Source organism: Nipponia nippon, unplaced genomic scaffold (genome assembly GCF_047370975.1).
Source record: "Nipponia nippon isolate SJK-2023a ecotype South Korea unplaced genomic scaffold, ASM4737097v1 scaffold_6, whole genome shotgun sequence".
Taxonomy (NCBI): Eukaryota; Metazoa; Chordata; class Aves; order Pelecaniformes; family Threskiornithidae; genus Nipponia; species Nipponia nippon.
Window position 1 is genome coordinate 64,858,396 of NW_028262380.1, and position 6,006 is coordinate 64,864,401.

Below are 6,006 nucleotides of genomic sequence, written 5' to 3' on the forward strand. Positions count from 1 at the left end.
TAAACGTCAGGCTTCCTGAACATGGAACATTGGCCTTAAATCTGTTAAATGGTCCTCATCCCGTGGGGAGTGATGCGCCAGTCCTCGCAGCAGCTCTTCACGTGCTGGGACGCAGCAGTGGCCTGGGCTTGGGAGAGGCACGATGTCTTAGAGCCCCCCGGAGAAATGAGGATGCCAAACCTCTGGCAGAATGGAGTCTCCAGTGGGAAAAGATGTGCAAATAAGTGAGGGGAGGAGACGGATGTGTTTGACTTCAGCACTGAATCCGCACTCTGAGGCTTCTGAGAATAAGAAATAGCCGCCTTTTATAGCCCTTGAAAAAGACAAAAATCAGATCTGTGGTACAGCTTAAAAAAAAAAAAGGTAAAAAAAAAAAAATCTCCAAAGAAACTGTGCCACAGATCTTTTGTTTGTTTGTCTTCTGTACTGAGGATGATTGCTGCGTGTGTGTGTGTGTGTATATATATATATATATATAAAATTAAAGTATGAATTTTGACTTGCTTGTCTTCAAGTTCTTCAGATGAAAGAAATGTTGGTCAAAACTGTAAGGATTAAATGGCAAACAAGCTGCCTGGGGAGGGGGAATTTCTCGTTTTGCTGATGTGAAGCTGCGATGTCTCACCCTCCCCTGCACTCTGCCTGCACACAGTTGCGCAAGCACAGCCCCCGGCGCAGCTTCCCTCGGAGGTGCGGGTTGGTGTGGCTGCGCAACGCGCGACTGTGCCACGCAGCTTCCTTGGTATGTGGTGGAATTTCTTGAAATATTCAACAGCACGAACTTGCCGCTGTCTTCACCTCATTGCCACCTTTTGAGGGAAGATATCAAACTGGTACATTTTGGTTTTTAACCTTGATGTTTGAAATTCAGGTGTCCATCCTGATGAGACTGCGATGCTGGGATTCATTTGTAAGTACTACTTCGGCAAAATATTCAAGCATGTTTCCAAATCCCATTTATTTTGCCTGAGACTGGGGCATGTTTTACCTGGGCCAAGTGTTCTCTGGAGCTCTGGATACCTGGTACCTATGTATTTTCCTTTTTTCCTCTCTGCTAATGACTGCGTGCATAGTAGGCCAATGCTGCCTCCGTCTTTTGGTTGATAACATGAAAAAGAAGACACAGTTAGTCTTCTGTTTTACCGGTTGGTTTTGTCTGACAGCTTTGACCTTCTTTCAGTGAGGAAAACTTTAATTAAGGGCATTAACTAACCTTCTGCTAAAAACCAGTCATGAGTGGGTGTGAATCGGCAGCACACACTGCAGAGGGATGAATCTCAGCCCGACCCCAAGGGGTCCAAGATAGCAGCACCCCAGCTCCGAGGTCGTGATGAGGGCTAAGGACTCCAGCAGGGCCGTGCTGTGCGTTTCTGTGGCCGCAGGCAGCTTTCCTTTTTTCCCCTCTGACAGGCTCCAGTGGAGGGGGCGTTGGCATGCCCCAGAGCAGCGTTGGTGCCAAGGGGAAGCAGGCTTCCTCTGAAAGCGGACGTGCGTGTGCGCGCAGGCCTTGCAAGCAGGAAGAGGGAGTGCGTGGGGCAGAGGGGCTGGCCCTTGGGGGAGCATGGAGTTGTAGATCTTTGCTGGTAATTGGGTAAGGCGGATTATGGTTAGCTGACCTAGGGGTGCTCCAGCAGCCCACATTGGGTGGGGAGTGATAAAAAGCAAGGAAACCAGCTGGGGGGAAGCAGAGCCAGGTGTGAGGGGCTGGGAAAGGAAGAAGTGAGAGAGAGAGCGCGCGAGAGAGGCATGGTGGTCTCCTGGAGGTAAAAGGAAGACCTGGGGATCCAAACAGCAGTAGCGAGAGCAGCTAGGATGTCCGCTGAGGCCGGGCAGAAAGAAGGGCTGTTTGGCTTTGCTCTTCTATTTCTGTCCTTTCTGTCCTGCATGGACCAAGATTTTGGCTGGGGAGCTGGCAGCCGCTTGTACAAAAGAAAAGCGAGAAGCGGGAGGAGAGCGTTGCCATGTGGCATAATGTGCGATGACAACGTGACATCTAAATGCAATCACGTTGGCAGCTGTAAAGTGCTGTTTCATCTGGCGGTTGTTCAGTTGCAGATCCGACTCGGGCTGTGTCAGAGCAGTGCATGGATTTGCAATTACTTCTCCCAGCAGCCCGTGCCGAGTTAGGTGTGCTGACTTGCACTGTCCTATTTTTTTTCTTTCTTGGAAAATGTGCGTAGGGGAAGATAATTGGCTTATGATTCTTGGCCCAAGTTAAGCCTCACCCGTCAAGCAAATGAAGACACAAAAATGTTTCTCGTTGGCTATGTAACCAGAGCCATGCCTGGCTGCCACTCCCAGGAACTTGCCTGCTTAGAGTATTAATTTTCAGGACCATTAATTTAATAAGCAGCAGAGAAATTCTCCTGTGGGATGCTGCCAGGTAGCAGGGGCACTTCAGAAGCCAGGCAGGCAGCCGTAGCCGTGCGTGCGTTCTCTTCAGCACAGCCCGGTGCCTCTGGGTCTTATTTATCTCTGTCAGGACGCTGGCTGCTGCACCACCTAACGTAGGCTGTGTGCGCTCGTTGAAAGACTGAGTCACCGTTTCAGTGGAAAACTTACGGCAAGTATGTAGTTGCATGGGCCTTTTGCTTGAAGTGATGGAACACGACAACCCCTGCAGACCAGACGAGGCAGATGGCAGAAATCACATAGCTGCCTGTTGACTTTTTTTTTTTTTTTTTTTTTTGGTTTGTGCTGGAACAGCTTTAAAATGAAACTGCCCGGAATCCAAGGAATTGCGTTAAAATGCCGTGAAGTGGCAGCAACACCAACCTTGCTGACAGAGCCAGGAAAGAATTACAAATACAAGTTTCATCTCCTGGCTAGGAGTGCTTTATTTGCTGCCAGTTCCAGTCGAGAGAACATGCAAAGGTTCAGAAAACAAATACAGATGTGGTAAAAGCAGCCAGCAAAAAATTTAAGCGGAGCATCTGGAATAAAGTACTTGGGTTTGCAAAACTCTGCACTGCAGCTGTGTTGAAAATAGTTTTAAAAGCAGTTTCAGCCTAAATGAAGAGAAAAGCCCCATTTAACTGTGGGAGTAATCTGGAGTTACAAACTTTCCAGGCATTTGTTATAATTAAGCGTGAACAGGTTAATTGGCTGAATTTTTATCACCTGATGACAACTTGTTTGTAAAACGAATGTCGGTGTCATCGGTCCCATCACAGGAGATGAGGCTGAGCATCCTGCAGCTGCCTCAGCAGGCAGAGCGGACGCGCAGCAAACGAGGCCAACGCAGCGCCTCTGTTTCTCCTTGTGGCTCAGGGCAGTTATGTTGGGCTGGAGTTGCTGGGCAGCTGCGCAGTCAGTGTTGCGTTCTGAGCACTCCGTTTTATCTTTAACAAACTTTTATTTACTCAGGAGTTTCCCTGAGTCGGCGAGGCCTGCCCCCTACTCCTCAGTGTTTGCCGTTTGTAGGTGTTTTTGCCTGTTGACGTGAATTTTCTCACGCAGCTCGTTTCCAACTCCTAGAAGAGATGGAATCGCTCCAGCGTCAAAATGCCGTTGCAAGTGGAGGTAAGGCACAGAACTGAGGTTGTGCGGTCGGGACGCAGGATGGCAGCCTGATTTTAGGTAAGTGCACACACAGGGTCAGAGCAGCAAAGCGATCTCGTAAAACATCCTGGGGCTTTGATAGCCTTCTTGCTGCTGGACTGTCTGCATCTCTATTGCTAGCACTTGAATGCCGTCGGATCAAGCAGAGAGGGAGAGGCTGTTCAGCCCGAGTGTTGGTTTCAGAATCTGCTGCCAGTCATGCTGGCGGCAATTGTGCTTTTATTTAATCACCTTCCCGCTGCTGTAAAAAAAGAAATGTGTTACCAGATCATGAGCAAGAGAAGTTCCTTGGTTGCGATGAATAAATTGCTTCTGACGTGTTCAGTCTGCCCTACGTGCCTGCGTGCTACGCTGACGCTGGAATAACTGCCCCCAAATCCCACCGCACCTGAAAGAGGATCCCGGATCCCTCCAGCGCCAGGCTGGGATCGTCGTTACGCCCGCTTCCCTGCAGCAGCTGAGGCCCTTGGTTGATTGCCTGTTGCATAAATACACCGAAGGCTTGGTTATTTGCAAGGCTGCGTCCCCCTCTACCGGCGGACATTTCAGTGAAATTATTTCCTCTCAGACGGTGTTCAAACAGGAGGAAAGTGTAGTCTCTGATGGGACTAAGAGTGCATGCATATATTTTGTTTACGTTTTAAAATATGCAGGTAGCACGTGCATCACCTTCTGAAGTCTTCTGTCCACATCTGAGTATTTTAGCAGGATGTCTAATCCAAAGAGTTTTGCTGCAAGCACGGCTGTATTAGGAATGAGATGCTTTTGGGGAAGATCAATATTAAAAAGCATTCAAAGCTCTGAAAGTACAACCAAATTCTCGCAATCTCCTTTGAACATAACTAATAAGGCATGAATTTAAGATTGTTTTGAAAGGACGTATTTTACAAAATTGAAATAAACACTAATAGGTGCAAGATCCTTGCATCACCATGGTGTTACGCCATGTCCTGAAAAATAACACAATCAGAAATGATTATTTTAGTGTAGCAACCAGAAATCTAACTTAAAGGGAAATCTTCGTCTTTGTATTGATCTTCCACACATAAAAGTGCTCAGACTAAAATTTCCTGAAGACAAACGTGGCTGTGGGTGGCACAGCATATGACGCGCTCCCCTTGGCAGCGGCATGGTTTGGGAGGAACTGGGAAGCCACGGTCCAAGTCCTGAGGCGAGGACCCGCGTCGTGCACGAGGGCTGCTGCGGGGCAGCAGGAGAGCTGAGGCGGGGAGGCGGCATGTCCCAGAAGGTGGGGCGGCAGCAGGGTGGGCAGGCAGCAGGGCGACCCGTAAGCACTGGCTGCACACACGTGACAGGAGATGCTCGGCCACGGGGGCTGGTCAAGAGTGGTCCAGAGACTGGCCTTGCTCTTCCCGAAGTCCGTGACACGGTGACAGTCAGCAGGCTGGAAGCTTTGATGTGAGTAACTGTGACCACACTTTATTCTTCCAAAATTATTTTTCTTTGTGTTTAAAGGATGTCCGAGTAAACATATTTGGGTTTCTGTTTTTTATGGGTGAGGTCGAGGCTTTTAGATGCAGGAAAAACATTAACAGGAGCAGTAAAAATTCCACGTTTGGGATCAAATGTGCAGCATGTTTAGATGCAATGATTTCGTGACCCTGAATGTTTAAAGACTTTGCTACTGCAAATCCTGGGTTTAGTTTTAAATTAGACGACGCGGTGGGAGGTAGGGCCTGCTGCTACTGGACGGCTGCCTCCCCACGGGGAACCAGGGTGGGCTGCTCTGCTCCCTCAGCCCGGGGGGTTACTGCTTTGCCGTCATTATCCTGTTGCCGGTACTGGAAGAAGAAAAACGAGTTTGCTGGTGTTAAATCGCAACAGCTTTATATGCAGGTAAGTCATTACAGTTTGTTGCCACAGTAATCCTATTTTTTTAATATACTTCGACACCATTATCACATTCCAGCAGTAGTGTTCTAAAAACAGTTCTGCACAAAATATTTGTAGTTCTGGTGCCGTCTAAGATTAAGAATGTGGACACCGCTATACTGACAACAGGGTTGTTCTTTGTAAACCTTTTTTGCAGTGTTCCTGCCAGCCCTTAACAGTACGCCTCCGGAAACCTGAGCACAAATGTTGTTGGGGGGGGGTGGGTACAAATAGAAATACAACAGAAGTGTCTGTCTTACAGTCGTGTTCAGACCCAGTACCATTTGACTTCCAGCTACAGGGTCGACAGCGGAGCTGCTCCCACGCTGTACAGAATCCCAGTGCGTTTGCTGTAACCTCACCTCCCTGCTGAACACACGCCTCCCCCTTTGGGTGCCTGGAAGGTGACTGCCGTCGGTGTGGTCCAGATGCACGCGAGTTACTCAGAGGCTGCACCCCGCGGGTGCTAGCACTTTCCCACCAAGAGGAGAAACGTTATCAGCTGGCAAGCAGCACTGCCAGGCTACTTGGTTTCACGGTCAGTGTTACTTT